The following is a 20,256-nucleotide window of genomic DNA, read 5'->3' on the forward strand; positions in this document are numbered from 1 at the left end:
CGATCCCAAAGCCTCCGAAATATCTTTTTGATAGATGCCTCTTGTCACACTCCCAACTCTACAAGAACAAGGGCAATGACACGACCGTCCTTTCAATCGAAGGACGTAGTCTCACGTAACCATAACTCAACCTGATATTGAAATATATTTGATAAAAAAAAAGTCATCTAGTTACATATTAGAATTTCTAGGAAAAATTCCAAATAACGGTTTCAAGTGCCCCCATTTTCATGCTCTTATTTTCTCAAATAAGGGTATGAAGTAGATCTTGTTTCAAATAAGGGCGTAAGGTGGCTATGTCGGTCCTGACTTTCCATATGATCAAGGGCATTTTCGTCTTTTACCTTTTTTTTAATTCTTTCCCTTTTTTTTCTTTTTTCTTCCTTTTTTTCCTTTTTTCCTTTTTTCTTTCTTTTTTCCTTTTTCTTGTTTTTTCATTCTTCTTCGTCGGTGGTTAGCCACTAGCAATGCTCGGAGAGGGCTGGGCATGGGACAGCCTTGGCAAGGCGACCCTCGCCCTGGGCGAGGTCGTCCTCGAAAGCCACAAGTGAGGGTCGCCCTTGCTAGCCACAGGCGAGGCTAGCCCTGGCCCTAGCAGCCGGCCCTCGCCCCTAGCCACCAGGAAGGGCTTGCAGGCCCTCGCTAGTGGCCATTGAGGGTCATTGGGCCCTAGCCGGAAAGAAAAAAAAAAGAAACAAGAAAAAAAAATTTACATTTTAAAATTGTCTTTGGACGAAAATGTCCTTGACCAGTTGGAATATTTAGCTGGTCGGCAATTGGCGAGGTCAAGCCCTTATTTGAAATGGCTATAGCCACTTCAGGCTACTATTTGACACAAAGTCTACTTTAGGCCCTTTTTTGAGAAATTGAGGACATTTCAGGCTCTTAATTGAGAAAATGAAGGCATTTCAGGTCCTTATTTGGAATTTTCCCGAATTTCTATAATCCATCAAAAAGATATATATATATATCTTCAATAAACAACTAACTAAAAAGTTCATCATAGCTATATACAACTCATAATAAAAATTCCCCACTATCAAAATGTCCTCTTGATAACAATAATGCTCTCAACTTACTTGTGGCTCGCTGAAGAAGCTGAAAAGCAAGTAAGATGAATGGAATGAGCAACTAGAGCCGAGTGGGTAATACATATCTTCTAAGCGGATCGACCATTCACTATGCATATTTATAAAACGGTATCATAACTCATCAATTCCGAATCCAATACACGATATCCGTAAAGTATCAAAAGTGGATGATATTTTTCCAATAAAACATTTACATATAAGATCAATCGACAATATCAACCGAACGATAACAAATCAACCATGAATTGTCTATTCCATTGATCAATCTCAATCAAGTCAAATGCCAATGGTTCATTCTATCGACTAATCTAATGCTAAATATCTAACTATTGTCACATATGGTCACGTTTAACACTTGTGACAAAGGCAACCAAGTTTACCCCACTTAGCTAGGTCATCACCTACATTAGCCAGTAGTTTGGCCCAGAAGGAGGTCTTGATAACATTATGCATACCTCTCAATGGTTCTAATCATAGCGACATGAGCATAATCTATCAACCTCAATCTCCAATAACTCACAACCAAAACCAGGAACCATCTCATAAATTAGTTTCACAAACCGAATCATATAATCTTTCACAATTCCGTTTATCAAATAGAATGCATTTCATCAAGTATTTCGCAATGAGTACATATAGCTTTTGGCAATTCCCTTCACAAAGCATTTAATCAAAACATTCACAAATGAACATTTCAAACTATTTCAAATAAGGCTTTCCAAAGCCTTTTTGACAAACTAAAAATGTAGTAAAAGTTCGATCCAATCGATGCAAGAAATATGCTCTTTCATACCTTAAATCTCTATCACTTTCAAGATATGAGTTTGTAAAATCATAGAAGAGATATTACCACTTACCTGAGAAAGCTGAAAACCATCCTATGAAGGTTACTCAAGTCAATGTACTCATATTCTTATCAATTAATTGAAAAAAGATATAAAAAACCGAGTAATACACTACTCTAATGAACGACTGAACTAAACTGAGCTAACTGTCGATAAAACAACTTCTACGCGCTAATGAAGAAACTCATTTATAACGAACATTCATCTTTGTCCGTTACGCGTAACTCGCACGTTAAACTTCAAAAATTCATTCCGATCAAACCATACTTCGAAATCAATTTTCGTCAAACCTCACAGCTCCACAACACCCTAAATTATCATTTACATATATATATATCCATAGCTTAACAACTCCTCAATCGGACCTCATAGTTCAATATTGACATAACTTCGGATTTACGACCTAACTTCGAAAATTACTCCGATTAAAATAATAATGGGCTGGAATACTTACCAGGCGTTACAATTCGGAGTTGATTTGGCTTGTTGGGGTGTCCGGAGCAGCTACGCGCCAAGATTTTTCCCTCTTTCCTCTCTTTTTCCTTTTTTCCCTTCTCCACGAACGAGCACTTCTATTCCCTTGTTTTCTCTGTTGCTTGCTTAGTTCTCTTTCTTTTGTGCTTCAAATGCACAAGCTGTTGAAGGAGGAAAAGAAACTAGGTTACATGGGCTTGGGCTTTTATTGGGCCATCTATTACACCTCTATCTGTATGGGGAACTTGCTGCTGATGGAGAACTCTAATAGGAATAAAACGTGAACTAAATCTTCAAGGAAAGGAAAGGTGAAAATCATAACAAAAGAAAAAAAAATCTAAATTGAGCATAATTCAGAGATAAAAAGAAGTCCATGAAATAATAATACTTTCCAATTTTTGCCTATTGTCTTTCAAGGTTGGTTATTTCTGAAAATGCCAATAAGGAGCATACATCGACTTTGTCTGACATAGCTTCAACAAGCAATGATAGCATGGAGAAGGCTGATAAAAAGAAAGCGTACTTTTTCCAACGTAAGGAAAAAAAGAAGGGTTAATACAAAAAAAAAAACCCCAAATTGATACACCTGTGATAAATTTATCCTAAACTAATTTTTTGACCATAAAAAATCCTAAACTAGTACATCTGAGACAAATTTACTCCAAACTAATTTTTTGATCACCTAAAACCCCAAACTGATACACCTGTGAAAAGTTTACTCTAAACTAATTTTTTGACCATGAAAAACCCCAAACTAGTACATCTGTGATAAATTTACCATCCGTTAGCTTCCGTCAAATTTTACCGTTAAATTTGCTAATGTGGATGACACATGGCAACATGGTATTGTGATGTGGCGAGTCCATGTGAAAATTCATAGGGTTAATATCATGAAAAATTCCAAACTAATATAGTCAATTTGTCACAAGTATACCAATTTTGGGTTTTTCGTAGTATTTACCCTATGAATTTCCACGTGGACTTGTCACACCACCATACCATGTCACCATGTGTCATCTAGGTCAGCAAATTTAACGGTAAAATTTGATGGAAATTAACGGAGGGTAAATTTATCATAGATGTACCAGTTTGGGAATTTTGGAGGTTAACAACTTAGTTTGGGGTAAATTTGTCACAAGTAAACAAGTTTGGGGTTTTTCGTAATAAAAAAATTAGTTTGGTATGAATTTGTTATAAATGTATCAGTTTGAAATTTTTCGTGGTATTAACTCAACAAAGAATGAGGTTAGAGTATAACATTTATTACATACACTTACATTTTTGTTCAAAAAGTTGGCAACTCTTTTTTTAATTGTAGCAGTTTCCTTTTTATTGCTTTTTTTTAGGAGAATTTAAAGAAAATTTGACTAATATTTCATTTTTTTAGGATGAGTGAAACTCTATGTATCCTGTTTATATTTTGCAATTCTTTGATGATTAGGGAGAATGGTGCTCTTAAATTAGAAGTCAAACCTCATATTACATTTAGATATTTTCAAGATTACACTTTTGGACTTCCCCTTGTAAGAGAGCAGAATGCACATAAACCTTGACTAATATCAAATAATTTTGAACATCTTCACTTATATATGAATTAAGGCAATTATTCGTTAAAAGACAAAAAAAAATCGCTCTTCGGACCGTGCAAACGCACATGCATTTCACTAGTTTTAAAAATAAGAATTAACTAACAATTTCTTATAGATTGAGGCTATATGCGGAAAGGAAGCTGTTACCGATCAGAAATGCATCTAGACTCTTGATTGGCAATAACTCATAGATTAACATTCTCCCATCCTCTTCAAGAGAGCAACCGAGGAGGGTAACGAGATTTCAACGTTGGACCTTGGAAATCACCACTATTTCAACCTCCACCTTTACCAAAGGAGAAAATTACCAAAAAAGTCTTAAACCTATTGCAATTGTGCCAATTCAGTGCCGGCGGGCCAATTGGCACAATTACAAAATGTTTAGGACTTAATTGGCAAAAAATAAAAGTTTAGGATTGAATTGGCACAATTGCAATAGATTTAATACTTTTTAGGTAATTTTTCCTTTACCAAAGAATATTACATCAATGTCCATGTCTACCATAAAATAAATAATGACCATATGTTACCAGCCAATGGATTGGATGGTGACATAAAGGGGTCAACAGGAGAATCACTCTATCACATACTAAATATATCATGTCCTCCGATCGAGTTTTCCTTATCCTACAACATTTTACGTTCATTTCCCTCCTTTATCAATAATTTATTTCTTAGACACTGCTTATAGCCCGACATGGGAAGGTAATTCTACGGTACCCAGCATCTCTATGTTATATGACCTTTTAAACTCCTCTAATGACGACTGCAATCGACTTCTACTCATCTGATCATTTTTTCGATAATATAGACTCCTCTAGCGATGTGTAAGTCTTCTAGACTAATAGGTGGTCTGTGGACTCTACAAGGTTCTAGACTAGTAAAAAAGTTCATGGCCAAGAATAAAAAGGAAGAAATCTATTACAAAAGTAGAGATAATTGCACAAAGAGTAGGTGGAAATGTGCTTATAAATAGTTGAGCCTTGTGGTCTTTGGGCATACATTAGATCCATTAGAATGCACGTGTAAATTGTGTAAGAAAAAATTCCAAATCAAAAAATTGGTGTGATGAGAAGTAGTTAATATATCTTAGTTGGTTCAAAACTCATTGGCTTAAGCTTTGGAATAAAAGTGAGTCCAATTGGATATATAAAACGGGCTTTGCTTTGCCCTTCCTTCTTGGAATAAAGCTTTGGCCTACCATGAATATCTCAAGGAAAGAATCTTGTGACCAACGTGGTTTCCGAATAGCCTTCATGTTCGGTCTGGCAAAAGAGATGAGGGATGAAGATGGGTGTAGAAATGCAGTCTCGATGGAAGCTTTTTTCCACATGGGAGAATTTATATCCTAGTTGGTCCCAAACTCAAGAGAGATCAAGAATGAAGGTGGGCGTTGGAAATTCAAGTTGATACATGTTACTTGAATTAAGGGGGAGCAGACCTAATACTGAGTTCACATTTGAGGGGTAGATTATTAAAATACACATGTGAATTATGTTAGAAAAAGTTCCCACATTGGAGAATTTATATCCTAGTTGGCTCAAAACTCATTGGTTTATACTTTTGAGTAAAGATGGGTATGAATGGATATATCAACGGGCTCTGACTTGGGGTTCTCTCTTGGCGATCTCTCTAATTAAAGGTATCGGGCTTCTACTACGCTAGCTAAAAACAAAAAAGAAAGCTTCTCTACTCTCATACCACACAAACTACCTAATACAATTTCCTTATCTCCTTGTTGCTCTTTTGCTGTGAAAAGCCTCCTCACATACCCATTTACACATGGGAAAATTCCAAATAAGGGTTGTCTCAAATAAGAGCCTGAAACGGATATTGTTGCAAATAAAGGCCTGACCTTGCCGGCCAGCTAACTATTCAAGCTTGTCAAGGGAATTTTCGTCCAAAGACAATTTTAAACTAAATTTTAGTCAAATTAGATTAAAAATTAAGAAAGAAAAGCTTTTAAAACAGAAAAAAAAAATTATAGGCTTGGGGGCTACCTTTGACCATTGCCCCATCGTCAGTGGGCATCTACCATGGCCGATGGGGTCGCCGGCGCCTCAATGAGGGTTGGTGGGGTCGACCCTCTCCCGGTTCTGGGAAGGGCTCTGGTCGGCGAGATCCCGTCGACCCTTGTCGAGACGCCGGTGACTCGACCGGCTATGGCCAATGCCTCGCTAGCCATGGGGCTGCGGTCACAGGCCCTCTGCCTGTGTTTTTTCCTTTTTTTGTTTGTTTTTTTTTAGAGTTTTAGCCTTTTTTTTGAGTTTGTCTTTTTATGGAAAGAAAAAAACAGAAAAAAAGCAAGAAAAAAAGAAAAAAAGTAAAGGATAACAATGCCCTTGACCAGCTGGTGAGGTCAGGCCGTTCTTTGAAACTGACATGGAAACTTCATACCCTTATTTGAAATAAGGTCCACTTCGGGCTCTTATTTGAGAAAATAAGAGCACTTCGTGCCCTTATTTGAAACAAGATCTACTTCAGGCCTTTATTTGACAAAATGAGGGCACTTCAGGTCCTTATTTGGAATTTTCCCTTTGCACATTAATACCAGAAACTAACAGTGGTATCAAAGCCTCTTTCGGTTGGTATTGGGCGTTCGTTCTACCCACCCGTTACTAAAATTACCCACATAAATATCCAGTACCAAAACTATGGCCAAATCTACCTCAATACCTGCTCCTAGTTTCGATGGAAATAACAATGATTACCAGAGTATTAAAATGACTACTTTCTTCAGATTTATGGGACATCGTTGAGAAAGGATATGCGGCTCTGCCAGATTGTGCAAGCATTTCGGCAAAGCAACTACAAAAGGTTACAAGAGCTCTACATGTCATCTAGCAAACACTCTCGAAAATGATATTTCGGAGAATCATTGGGGCAAAGACCACAAAAAAAAAACATGGGATATTTGACAAGAAGAGTTTCAAGATACATGAAAGGTATGCCCCATTAGACTTCTGTCTCTTCGAAGGGAATTCGAGAATGCTAAAATGAAAGATTATGAGACCGTCCAACAAAATTGTGGTAAATTAAGCTTTTGGGCTGCCCCTTGTAAAAGACTGACGGCGCATGGGATTGAAGTCTTTCATTTTACCACAATATTGTTGGATGGTCTCATAACTTTTTAATTTAGTATTATCAAATTCCTTTCAAAGATATTGAAGTCTAATGGTGCGTATCTTTGCTGTGCGCTGCCCCTTGTAAAAGACCGATGACGCATTAGATTGAAGTCTTTCATTTTACCACAATATTGTTGGATGGTCTCATAACCTTTCATTTTAGTATTCTAGAATTCCCTTTGAAGAGATTGAAGTCCAACAGTGCGTACCTATACTGTGCTAAAACTCTCCTCATAGTATGTCCCATGCCTTTATTGCGGTATTCGCTCAAATGCTTCTCGAAAATATTGTTTCCGAAAGTGTTTGCTGGATGGCATATAAAGCTATGATGTCCTTTCGTAGTTGCTCTGCCAGAACGCTTGCACAATTTGGCAAAGCCACATATCCTTTCCCCACGATGTCCCATAAATCTTGGGTCATCAGGAAAATAGTCATTTTAATGTTCCGTTAGTCGTAGTAATTTCCATAAAAGCTAGGAATCGGTAGTGAGGTAGAGTTGGCCATAGTTTTGGTATCGGATATTGTTGTGAGTAATTTTAGTAGTGGGTGGGTAGGACAAACGCTCAATGCCAGCCAAAATAGGTTACGATACCATTGTTAGCTTTCGATGTTAATGTGCAAGTGTGTACATGTGAGGATGCTTTTCATGGCAAAAGAGCAACAAGGAGATAAGGAAATAAATTTTTATTAGGTAATTTGTGTAGTACAAGTGAGAGTGGAGGAGCATTCTTTTTTCCGGTTGGTTGCACGTACACCTAAAGACCGCAAGCCTCACCTATTTAGTGTATGTTTAGTAATGTTTTTGTTCCCAAAAATAATTTATGTTCAGAAATAATTTTTTCTATTTCTATTCCTTGGACAAGTTTCTAAGTAGAAGAACGCGTTTGGTAACTGTATAAAATTTATATTCCCGAAATAGAAAAAGAACAGAAATGTGTTTGGTATGACCCTAAAAATCTCTACTTCCAATTTTTTCATTTAATTATAAAAATGTCAGTGGAGACTTAACAATTTATGTTTGGATAAAATTGTACTATAAATAGAATCAAAATATATTATGATATGAAATTGGATGACCTTAATACAATCATAAAGAAAATTATTCCTTATAAACAAATCACATACCGGGTGGTGGTCGAGGAAATTGTAGTTTAGGGTTTAGGGGTTTAGGGTTTTTAAGGTTTAGGGTTTGGGGTTTTGGGTTTTGGGTTTCGGGTTTTAGGGTTTGGGTTTAGGGGTTTAGGGATTAGGGTTTTAGGGATTCGAGTTTTGAGGTTTGGGATTTGGGGTATAGGGTTTAGAGTTTAAGGGTTTGGGGTTTTGCGGTTTAGGGTATGGGTTTATGGTTTTAGGGTTTGGGTTTTAGGGATTTAGGTTTTGGGGTTGGGATTTTAGGGTTTTAAGGTTTAGGGTTTTAGGTTGGGTTTTAGGGTTTTGGATTTCAGATTTAGGGTTTGGGGTTTATGGTTTTAGAGTTTTGGGTTTGGGATTTTAGGGTTTGGGTTAGGGTTTTAGTGATTCGGATTTTGTGGTATAGGGTTTAAAGTTTAGGGTTTTAGGGTTTGGGATTTTGGGATTTGGGATTTATGGTTTAGGGTTCGGGGTTTTGTGATTTAGGGTTTAGGGTTTGGGGTTTTATTATTTTAGGGTTTGGGATTTAGGGTTTAGTATGAGAATATATTGTGAAAGAAAGAGGTAATCTTGTTTCTCTTTTTTGTTCCTGGAACAAGAAGTAGATTTTTTTTGCTTATTGTTTCTGTTCCAAATATATTCCCTGACCACTTTTCTATTTTGGGGAACAAAAAAATTAACTGACGTTACTAAACGGATATATGTTCTTTTTCTGCTTCAGGGAACAAAAGAGCAGAGAAATAAAAACGTTATTGAACAGGTCCTTATAGGCACATTTCCACAGGCTCTTTATGCAAATATCTTTGCTTTTGTTAGAGATTGTTTCGTGTGTTTTATACTTGGCCACAACTTTCTTTACTAGTCTAGAACCTTGTAGATACACCTATAAGTCTGGAAGATTGGAGGCTTCACTAGAGGAGTTTAGATCTTTGGAGATTGATCAGATTTTAACAAAAACATAAATACCAGGAGTTCCTCTAGTCCGATGCCCTTATGAAATACGATATTTAAAGACAAAAATGTAAACTTACGTCTTTATCAAACAGATGTGGTTCTGCTATTACATTTTAAGTACTGATAATCCCAGAGTAAAATGCCAAACCATGCAAGAATGTAAAGAACTATGGTGATGTTTTTTATGCGAATGTAGTTCTTGATAATTTATGATTCCACATATAAATCATTGGGTGCCTGTTTTCTAGTAATTGTAACTTAAGGTTGTTAGCTCAAAATTCATGCAAAATCCAGTTCTTCACAGCTGACAAATTGTATTGTCTAGTGAACTTGGATTCATCCTTTTACATCGAGTTGTGCCAAGAATGACAAATTACTGATAGAAAAACAACAAGAACAAGATTAATAATGAATAAGAATATGATACTCTATTGTCTGTAGCATTAAAACTTTGTTGAAGTGTAAGTGTTCGTATGTGTAAAATAAAATTGTTCGACAAACCTGAAGTCACGTTCTGACAAGTAATCCGAGTGTCGACGAATGATCCGAGCCCAACGAATTCACGTTGTGTCCTTAAGACAATTTGTCCCCTCTACCGGTACCCAAGGTTGTTAAACAATTGTCTCCCAGGATAGAATGGATCGCCTTTCCAAAGAAGCGGTACTTCTTCAAAGGAAATGTACGAACGCAACTTTGCAGAATAATCGCACAGATGACACAATGATGAAGAGAATGCAGCAAAATGCCGTGCGGAAAATGAAAATGTGTAGAGTTTGTCGGGAAAAAAGTCTCGCGGGAATAAGAATGCCACGAAGAGTCACTAGACCAAACTAAACAGTTCAGTTGTAAAATGGCGAAAACGAAGGCTTGCTTGAACCGAAGCGGTTTTTCGTTCGGGCGAACCGAGCCTAGCTTGGCGTAGGTCCTCTCCTTTCCACAAAAGTGGGGTACTCCTTGGGGCCCAAACCCATTTGAGAGGCTCATCTAAATAAATCATCTCTCATCACAACTTCTATCCAATGTGGGACTATTTCCATCCACACTTCTCATTCACAATTTATGGATTTTGGATACTAAAATCCCAACAAACTTAAGTTATGAATGTTACAGAGTTAATTAATCTAAGAATGAGGGTTATGTAGATATCGTTCACAAAATGATAACAGAAGCGGAGTACTGTGAGGTAGGTTTTCGGGGTTGGGATGCTTTGAGTTCGGGTATGGTTTTAGTCATGTTGTGGTTTTGCTGTATTGTGTTGCATTCTGCAAGATGTTTTTGAAGGTGTTGTGCTGGATTTGCGAATGGCCAAATCTATTTTAAAATCTGCCCTTGCAATTGCTAGAAATTTCACATCATTACATGTTTGACATTTTAACCCTGAAAATGCTGTAATTTCTTTAATTATGAAATGGCTGATACCATAAAAAGGATGGTACATTACTGTTTGATCTTGTCCAGCACTCTTCTACAAATCACATTCAACTTCAAACTCTTCATCACGAGTGCGATCTCCCTCATTTACACATAAAATAATGATCAACAACTAGATGTACAAGAATATACATGATATTTTAAGATTACACCTCTAACGGTCACTGCAGTTGCAAGATGAAGTTTCAGAATAATGTCATTTCAAGAAGTCTCACGTAATTGGCCTTTAACAGTGGTAAAAGTCATATTGTTGGCAGAATATTTCTTCTGGCTTTGTTTGGAGGAATTGTTGACACCTAAATTTTGCCTAAGTCATTTAGGGTCCAATTGCATATAAAATTAGGGATTTATTTTTAACCCCTAAAACAAAAATATTTTCATCAAAATTGCATGGCATATAGACATTAGGTGCATTTGCATTAATAGGGCCTATTAGGACACAAAAAAAAAAAAAAAGGATTTCCGGGCCGGGTTTGTCGGCCCATTCTTTTTCTCTCTTCTTTTTATTTTTAGCGCGGCCCATTTTTATTTTTATTCTTTCTCCTCCCTTTTTATTTTTCCGCGCGGGCCGGCCCTCTGTCCCTCGGCCCGGCCCGCATCTGTTCATCTCCCCCCAGTCAATGTTCTGAAGTGTACGGGGGAGACAAACGGAACAGTGGCAGAACGCCACAGCCACAGCAGCAACAGAGAGGCAGAGGTAGAGCAGGGGTGCGGGGGAGTCCGGGCGATCACCCAGCGTGATCCGCGGGTCGGGGCCAGGCCGGCAGCGCGGGCTGGCGGTGGCAGGGGCCATGCACGCTTGCCAGCCGACCTTAAAGCCGAGAGGGAGATCGCGAGAGAGAGGAGATCGGGGGGGGGGGGGGGAGAGGGAGATTCGAGAGAGAGAGTTCCTCGAGAGAGAGAGAGAGAGAGAGAGAGAGAGAGAGAGAGAGAGAGAGAGAGAGAGAGAGAGAGTTCCACAGAGTGAGAAAGAGAACCGAGAGAGAGATCCTAGGACGAGTGGGCTCCTGTCGACGATCGTCGCCCCTCAACTGCGGCCGGCGGAGCTCCGACGTTTCTCGCGGTAGGTCCCAGCCCCGAGTTTTCGTCGGGTTTTTTTTGTTCGGTTTGGCTCGGGGTCGATTTCCCAAGGATTTCGGCTCGAAGACGTGCGGGACGACCAGACAAAGTCCGATCTGTAGTCGTCCCCGCTCGTCGCCCCCGAGTCGGATAGAGAGCGCCACAAAGGCCACCCCTCCTTCCCCTGTTTTTGGTTTGCTGGTCGGCGTCCCCTGTTTTTCAGGTTCACTGGCCGGAGCTCGCGGTCGTCCGACTCGCGCGAGTTCCGGCCCGTGATACCACGTGCTTGATCCTGCCTGTTGATGCGTCTTTCTGTGTGAATCCCGGACACGTTTGAGCCCCGATCGAACCTAAAATCTCCCGTTTTCGTTGCGCGCTCCAATCGTTCGAGGTTATGCTTGAATGAGATCCCTTTCTTTTCGTTTGTGCGTGATGCATTCCGGAGCCTGGGTGTCCCTCTCTTCACTTGCGATGTCTCGGGTGCATCGCCGGGCGTGTGGTAGAGGCTTAGCCCGTTAGTTTTCGGTCGGTCGAGTCGTTGCTGTTTTTGCCGACGAACGAGGAACGTCTGTTGGGCGCGAGCAGAGCCTCGCCGGGGCTTGGCCGGTGCATGGTTGTCCGATCCCTCGTTGGGGCTTGGTCAGTTCAGCCCAGTCGTCAGCTGGTGGCTCAGGTGGCGGAGGAGTCTCGCGGTCCGAGCGGCGGTTCGGGCGTGACCGCGTGCGGAGCTGGTCAGCCTGTCCCTCGTCGAGGCTTGGCTGGTCCGCGGTCGGCCATCCCCTCGTTGGGGTCTGGGCAGTCTCGACCGGTCGCCGGTTTTCGCGGCGAAGACGCCGATGTGACGCGGTGGCTGCCCCTCATCGGGGCAGTGGCCGCGGGTAGAGAATCGCCGGTCGCCGGTCGTCGCGGTGGCCGCCCCTCGTCGGGGCAGTGACCGTGAATCAGATTGACGGGTGTGAGTCGGGTCGGCGGCCGGACCCCGGGTCGAGCGCACGGGTCTAATCAGGTAGGGTTTTGGTGTTCGGCTTGGTTTTAGGTTTATTAGGTTTTGGGCCTTTTTTTTATTTCAGAATTAGAGTGGGTTTCATTAGGTCTTGGGCCTTTCGCGGGTGGGCCGGAATTGGGATTTGGGCTAAATTGCCTTGTTTTGTCTTTTTATTTCCAGTGGGCTTTGGGCCTTTATTGTTTTTCTAAATAAAAAATTCGGGCTAGGCCCTTTTTCTTTCTTTTAAATTTGTCGGACCGGGCTCAACAAATGAACCCGGTCCAATCGTGGACCCGGGCCGGCGCGCCCGGGTCAGCCCCGGTCCGGGTCGGATGTGGAGATCCGACCCAGATCCGTTTTATATTATTTTCAATATTATTTTATTATTTCAATATTTAATTTTTAAAAAATAAATTAAATTTTTTTTATCCGGGTCGGATGTGGAGATCCGACCTGGTCTGTTTTATGTTATTTTATTTTTAAAAAAAATCGAAAAATTTTAAAATTTTTTTTTAAAAAATTAATTAAATTTAAAAAAAAAAAATTCAAAAAATTCAAAAAAATTTAAAAACATTTCGAAAAACCAGAAAATATATTTGGACTTTGGAATTGGTTTTTTTGGCCCTATTGTGTGATATTAGTGCCATATTCGACCACACGTTGCTTGGTTCACACACTTGAATTGTGCGTTTAATTTAACCTTGCATGTGATTGATTATGCATGTTAGGCTCATGTAGTGATTGTTGCCTCCCTTAGCTTGGTTAGGAATGAATTTTTGAGACTCCCGATTAGTGTGAACACGTTAGGTGATGAATTGAACAAGATTAGGTACCGAAAGGGCACTAATTAGTCAATTAGTGTAATCAAGTCCCTGTACCCATTGAATCTCTGGTTCGTAGAAGTACAGCATTTCTCCCATGCTTTACTAGGGTGTCTAATCGACCCACCGAAAACTGATTAGTGGCGACTCCTAGATAAAATTGATTTGCATGTTAATGATTTGAACATAAGTCACGAATTGGTATGGGCTTGGGAGAGCTCGAGTTAGGTTTAACTTAGTAATCCATTAGCCTAACCCCTTAGGCGGCCGGGGCCGGTTCGGGGAGGTCGCGACAGGAATCCTTGTCTCGGTTTATTTCCCTTTCAGTGAATGCAAGTTGCTTTGGACACGGAAGATCAACAATGTCACTGTTAAGCATTGAAATAACAGTCGGAATGGTAGGCCTATCTTTTGCAAGTTCTTGTATGCAAAGTAGACCCACTTTTGTGCACCTCAACACCTCAACTTTAAAGCAATTGATAGACATTTTTGGGTCCGCTAATGCTAAAGCATTGTCTTCCTTCCACTGCTTCCATGCTTGCATAAAATTTCATCAAGTCAACTAACAATGGGAACGAGTATCTATGTAAATGAGTACAGCTCTCTGTTAATAACAGCTCACAAATCCTAGAAGGCTCAAGCATTGATCTTCCTCATTAAAGCTAGTGTTCTGTCTTCCACTTATGATCTCCAATAATAACACACCGAAGCTATAGATGTCAGATTTCTCTGAAAATCGCCCTTCCATTGCATATTCTGGAGCCATGTAACCACTGGATTTAGAAAACAAAGGATGAACTTCAAAATGTAAGCGGTACTAACTAGGTTCCAACAACTCTTCATGTATTTGCCTGGTCTTTGTTGCCTCCAAATATCCGGGCTATTCCAAAGTCCGAAATTTTTGGATTGAGCTTTTCATCCAAAAGAATGTTGCTTGTTTTTAGATCTCTATGAATTATTCTTAACCTAGAATCCCTGTGAAGATAGAGTAGACCTCAACAAATTCCATCAATGATGTTGAATCTTCTTCGCCAATCCAAAATTTCTGGTTTGAGCGGGTATGGATAGACAATATATAGATATGCATCAATAATATTAGGGCAAAAGTACACTATAAGTGCCATAACTTGTGTACGGCGATCACTTTGGTGTCATAACTTTTTTTCGGATCATTTTGGTGCCAAGTTGGAGAAATATAGATCACTTTAGTGACTCCGACCAAAAAGTTGACCTGGCATTTATATTAAAAAAAAATGGTCTGACTTGTACACGTGGAAATTATGTGGTTTTTTTTTTTCGAATTTTTTAATTTTTAGAAAAATAATAATAATTAAAAAAAAAAAAGGTTGTAGCAGCGGCGAGGGAGCCCTCGCCGCTGCTGCCACCAACCCACCACTGTCGGGAAGGGCCGGCGGTGGTGGGCGCAGTGGTCGGCGAGGGCCGGATCCGGCGAGGCGAGACCTCGGCGTCGCAACCCAGCGACGGCGAGGTCGGCCTCGCCAAAGGCGAGGCCGTATTCTCGCCCGGGCCGAAGGCGAGGCCAGACCTCGCCCAAATGAAGGCGAGGCCGACCTCACCGTCGCCTGGGTCGCGACGGCGAGGTCTCGCCTCGCCCAGCGAAGGCGAGGCCGACCTCGCCGTCGCCTGGGTCGCGACGGCGAGGTCTCACCTCGCCGGATTCGGCCCTCGCTGACCACTGCTCCCACCACCGCCGGCCCTTCCCGGCGGTGGTGGGTTTTTAATACTGACTGGACCTCTCCGGCGAGCCGTGTCAGCACCACATCGGATTTCCGGCGAGCCACGTCAGCATTGGCACTAAAATGATCGTTTTTCAAAAAAGTTGACACCAAAGTGATCCGAAAAAAAGTTATGGCACGAAAGTGATCTCCGTACACAAATTGTGGCACTTCTGGTGTACTTTTGCCATAATATTAGAATGGCTAATATTACAAGTGAGACATTCTAAGAAAGTGGGATTCAATGGTAGATTGAGGTAATATGGAGAAAGTAAACTAACCGAAGAGCAATGCATCCAGACTCTTGTTTGGCATGAGCTCGTAAATGAGTATTTTCTCTTCTTCTTCGACACAGCATCCGAAGAGTCTAGCGAGATTTCTGTGTTGAACTTTTGAAATGACTACCATTTCATTCATGAGTTCCTTCAGCCCTTGTCCCGAGGCTCTTGATAATCTTTTCACTGCTATTTCTTGTCCATTTAACAGTCTTCCCTGTATAAGAGGACTATATGTGAACTGCCGAAATGTAAAAATTATGTCCAAGCTTATTGATATTACTGAAGTTGCTTATTGCGGCAACTAATGCTTCAAATTTAGACAGCACAAGCTCCTGGAGATTAACTTTGGCCAAGTTCTCTCCAAGCTTGGTTTCATCAGAAACCATAAAAGATGCTACTCCATCGGAAAAGTGCATTTCCTTATTTTTCTTAACTGTTGATCCAGAATTTTTAGTAATTTAATCCTTGCAAACCCGTAAACAATTAATCAGCATAGCAAGGTTTAAGAGCTGTAAAACTTGTTACTGTTAGATATATGCCCTAAAGTAACCATGTAATAGTTACATGTTAGGGATTTAAGTTGTACTATCAATTTCATTATTTATTTAATGGCAAGGACGTATTCATTCATTTGTTCAATTATTTAAATATATGAATGATTCCATAAGATCAGTTGTGACTGGACCTATTCTTGAGACGTTAAGAATATATGTGACATGTTCACAGTTAGACTGAATTTTTAAACCGTTCATGATCGATGGATCATTGAGTGGATATTAATAATCCTATTGAAACCGGTATGTTCTGAGCTTCACCATTAAGTATTGGATATTTAAGGGAATGATAAGTCACGAGTCATTGGGTATTGTAATGCCCGAGTTAGAACACAGGTGCTTGTACTGGACATGTTCACTGAATGTGACATGCATAGAATGATTAGCAATATGGAAGCTTTTAGCGTGGTCAATGTCTAATCGTTCATGCTCTGGTTTTGTGTAAATAAAATCCTCAGACTGAGGCACAATGTTGACTTGTGTGTTGGATAGCTATGATTCACAGGTGCGCATATTGTCGGTTTTTTTGATCCGTCTCTATACATGATGATCATAGTTCGTTCACATACGCAGTTACATGTGTACGCAAAATGGAATCTGTCTCCTTATTACATGCAAGGTACAATAATGATGTCATATGCAATCTAATCATGACACTGCATTGAAATCCTCAGTCGGGGTTGCAACCGAGAATGAACTACTCATGTCTCGTATAAAAATGCATGTCAATTAGGTTAGTGCATATGATCAAATTGGTGACTTGACAAATATTTCATGGTCTTTGTTCGATCGAGACATAGTAAGGTAGAGAGATTAAATTACACTGTAGCCAAAGTTGACAGGTTCATTATGTTCTTAAAGCATTCACACTGTCTGGGTAGTCATGACATATTGCTAGATGTCAATCATGGCTCGTAGGACCTAGAGGTTGATTGAAACAATCAATTATATTGGAAGTACTAATGTGTTAGTGTAAGTCTTACTGCCAACTCAATGATGAATCTAGAGATGTCACACACCATAACTAATTCAGGATGACGTTGAACGGGAGAAACAATATTGCAAATATGTTTGCAATCATAGCAATCGAATTGAGTCGGGCTGGGATTTAATTTAATTTAATTTTTGGTCATGGGCGTGCGTGCATGTGATGCACACGAAATGCACAAATGCTGATTATACACTCTTATTATTAATCATTTAAAAGAAAAAAAATGAAATGATTTTAAAAAAAATTAAAATGGGTACACACATGATCAGCATTTGCTGATCGTTTGCATTGCAAACGAATAGCAACGATTGCTGATCGTGCATGTCACGCAACCAGCATGTCACGTTGCTGATCTCACATTAAAAAGATCAGCAACAGTTGCTGATGAGAAAAAGAGTGCGAGAGTGCAATGCCTGTGAGAGTAAAAGGTTTTTCTCTCTTTTGGTGCCGTGACCGAAATATCTAGAGTGCGGAGAATTGCCGCCACGAGATTGCTAGCACAATTATAGTAGTGATTACCCGCAAGTTTATTCTTCCATGATAAGTGCGATTGGTGGTGTGTCTGTACTAGAAATCCGACAGTTGTGGGACTCAAACTGAAGAATATCCGAACAAGTCGTTTTTGGGCACGCTACAAGAGGTAATCCATTTAACCCTTATGATCTTCTGATTTTTTATTAAAACGCACGAACAATTTTCACCTTCTACCAAGCAAAGCACAATGTAATAACAAAATAGATTGTTCCCGTAACAGCTGTAGCTGCTATAATAGTTCTCAGATTTCTTTTTCATCTGCAGATCTAATGGCAACATAAACTGGCATCTCAGATAATGTCAATGCAGCCAATGAGAACTAACCGAAAGTCTTATTGGATCACTTTTCTTATAGATAATCAAGAAGCTTTGATAGTCATAATCCAGGAGGATAAGTAGAGTCGAAGGTTTTCATATCCATATAACCCCCAAAAAACAAAAGAACTATCTATACATTAGCTATGATTTGAGACTAATGTGAACTTACTGAGGTCTGTGTCAGCTAGACGAAGGTAAAGATCTGTTCCTCCGATGGAGAACTTCTGTAGGTCAAGTAGGTCTCTACTCCAGTGCATGCAACCAATGCCAGGGTCATAGGCATATGCTACACATGAACAATTAGTTAAGCACGGTGCTGGGCGGGCAGCTTCATTAGGAGAGATCCAAACTGCAAAGTCTGGCACTTTCACTTTCTTCAGCTTAAAAATCCATCTTCTTTTCCTGCTTTACTGTTATTATTTGTACTACCAGTGCATTGCAATAATGTGTTTCGTATGCATCCACTGGGCCAATTCCCTCTGTTCCATTCCTCATTATGTTTAGGCCCAAAGCCTCTCAAGCAGCTGCAAATTGGTGATTTCTTGGGATTGCAGTCCAAAAGGCCCGCACTTGCCATAAACATCACAATTGGTCACCCGAGATGACCAAATGATCTACCAGATACTCCCATACGATTCCAATACGGCTGTACTATATCACCACTTGATTTCCGTAAAAGGTAAGACAGGACAGGCCTCTGAGCGAAACTGTAGGTGAGATAGAACGATAGATAGTTCCTTCCTTATCATCAACAAGGCTAAATCCATTGAGATAGACCGATTCCATGCCCTGCACTCCAATAAAAATCTTACCATTCCATGGACCACTCCGCCAATATGGTTTGGTGCCATTCCAAGTCAAAACTTGAGGAATGTTCATTGAATCTAGACTAACCGAGAAGCTTCCAATTGATGGATCAGAATGGCTTGTCCAAGATGTGATCACCTGCTTCACATTTGTTCTCACATTTGAACTGAGCTTCATTGTTGCCATGAAAGGGTCGGTCATTTGTTCAAAACTTTGCCAAAGTATCTGAGTTAATCGCACTGGAACTCGTACTTTGTTTGAGCAAGATAAGATTACCAGAGTTTAGTAGTTCGGCTGTTGCATTACTGACAGACCCTGAAATATTTGATGACCAATGCATTTCCTTCTTCCCATTCATGACAACAAGATTACCGTCATCAGATATTATCAAGACACCTGAAGGATCTAAAATCAGTTTCTGCCTGATCGCCACCCATAAGACACTATACGTGGGAATGCTGTTATACCAAATACCAAGGTAGTGATTTGCAGAACCACTAGGGCTAAAGAATCCCAATCTGTAGAGACCTCCACTAGATGTTATACTTCCAGGGTCTTGGATGTATTCAGTTGCTGTAACGACATTTCCACCAACGCAAAAGTTGAATGCATAACTAGAAATTAAAAGGAGAGCAAAAAATTCTGCGTTTCTTGGAAGTAGCATAATTAATTATGTCTGAATCCCTGACAGCAGCCAAGAAGATGCAGCATCATTGACTTTGCTAGAGAAAGGACTAGCAACACCACAAGCCCCCAACTGGAGATTACGTCACAGAATGAAAATCATACCTCCAGAGCTGAGACATAAGTGCTTAAAGTCCCCTAATGGTGGCTTTCCAATGATACGGCCTAATCTGATCTTCCCAGATTATCTAGCTAATGGGCTAGAGCAGCTCCAACCATAGGTTAACATTGAAGAATCTGTCGAGGATCAGCCATTCATGTCTTCAAGCAGAAGACTTTCATCTTCAACTTCTGCTACCATGCCCGGATTTTCTACCTAATGGCCATACTGGTTCAAGCGAAGTTTCTAGATGCTCGTTTTCAGTGCAGTAGTGTTGTACGGTGGATCTATCATCTTCACTCAGACCACTTTCCTCATTGGTTCTTTATATAAAATATCTCTCTTTTCTCACGATGAGATTCTTAGAAGTCAACTTTCTCTTTTGGCTCAAGAACATCAACATAATCTGCTGGACCGGCTTTAGCTTCTACATCAGGAATGACCGATTGGCGTAGGTAGTGTCTCAAAATCTGAACTGAGTGGCTTGACACCCAAGTTGGCAGGAATAATCACTTAGAGTCTTTCAGACTAGCAAGTCAGAGAAAGCAGGCCATGGAAGCTTGGATGGTTGCATTTCTTCAACATTGAGGGCCCCAGTTGGTTTTCTTGAATTGAATTATGCTGTAGATTCTCACCCCTTCATTGCTGGTGAGATCATTGTGCTGACCCAGAGGATTTATTTTCCAAGGTCCATTATCCGTTTCTTGAAATTGCTATTATGTTGCAGATTAAAGTATGAATCCTCCTTC

At 40.2% G+C, this 20,256-nt stretch overlaps 1 pseudogene; it reads right to left on the minus strand.

Annotated features, from left to right (window-relative positions):
• Positions 1 to 1,075: 1,075 nt before the first annotated feature.
• Positions 1,076 to 19,529, minus strand: LOC115661746 (G-type lectin S-receptor-like serine/threonine-protein kinase At1g11330; annotated as a pseudogene).
• Positions 19,530 to 20,256: the final 727 nt, after the last annotated feature.

Source organism: Syzygium oleosum, unplaced genomic scaffold, assembly GCF_021117445.2.
Source record: "Syzygium oleosum isolate NSW1041296 unplaced genomic scaffold, Sole_v2.1 Sole_v2.18, whole genome shotgun sequence".
NCBI lineage: Eukaryota > Viridiplantae > Streptophyta > Magnoliopsida > Myrtales > Myrtaceae > Syzygium > Syzygium oleosum.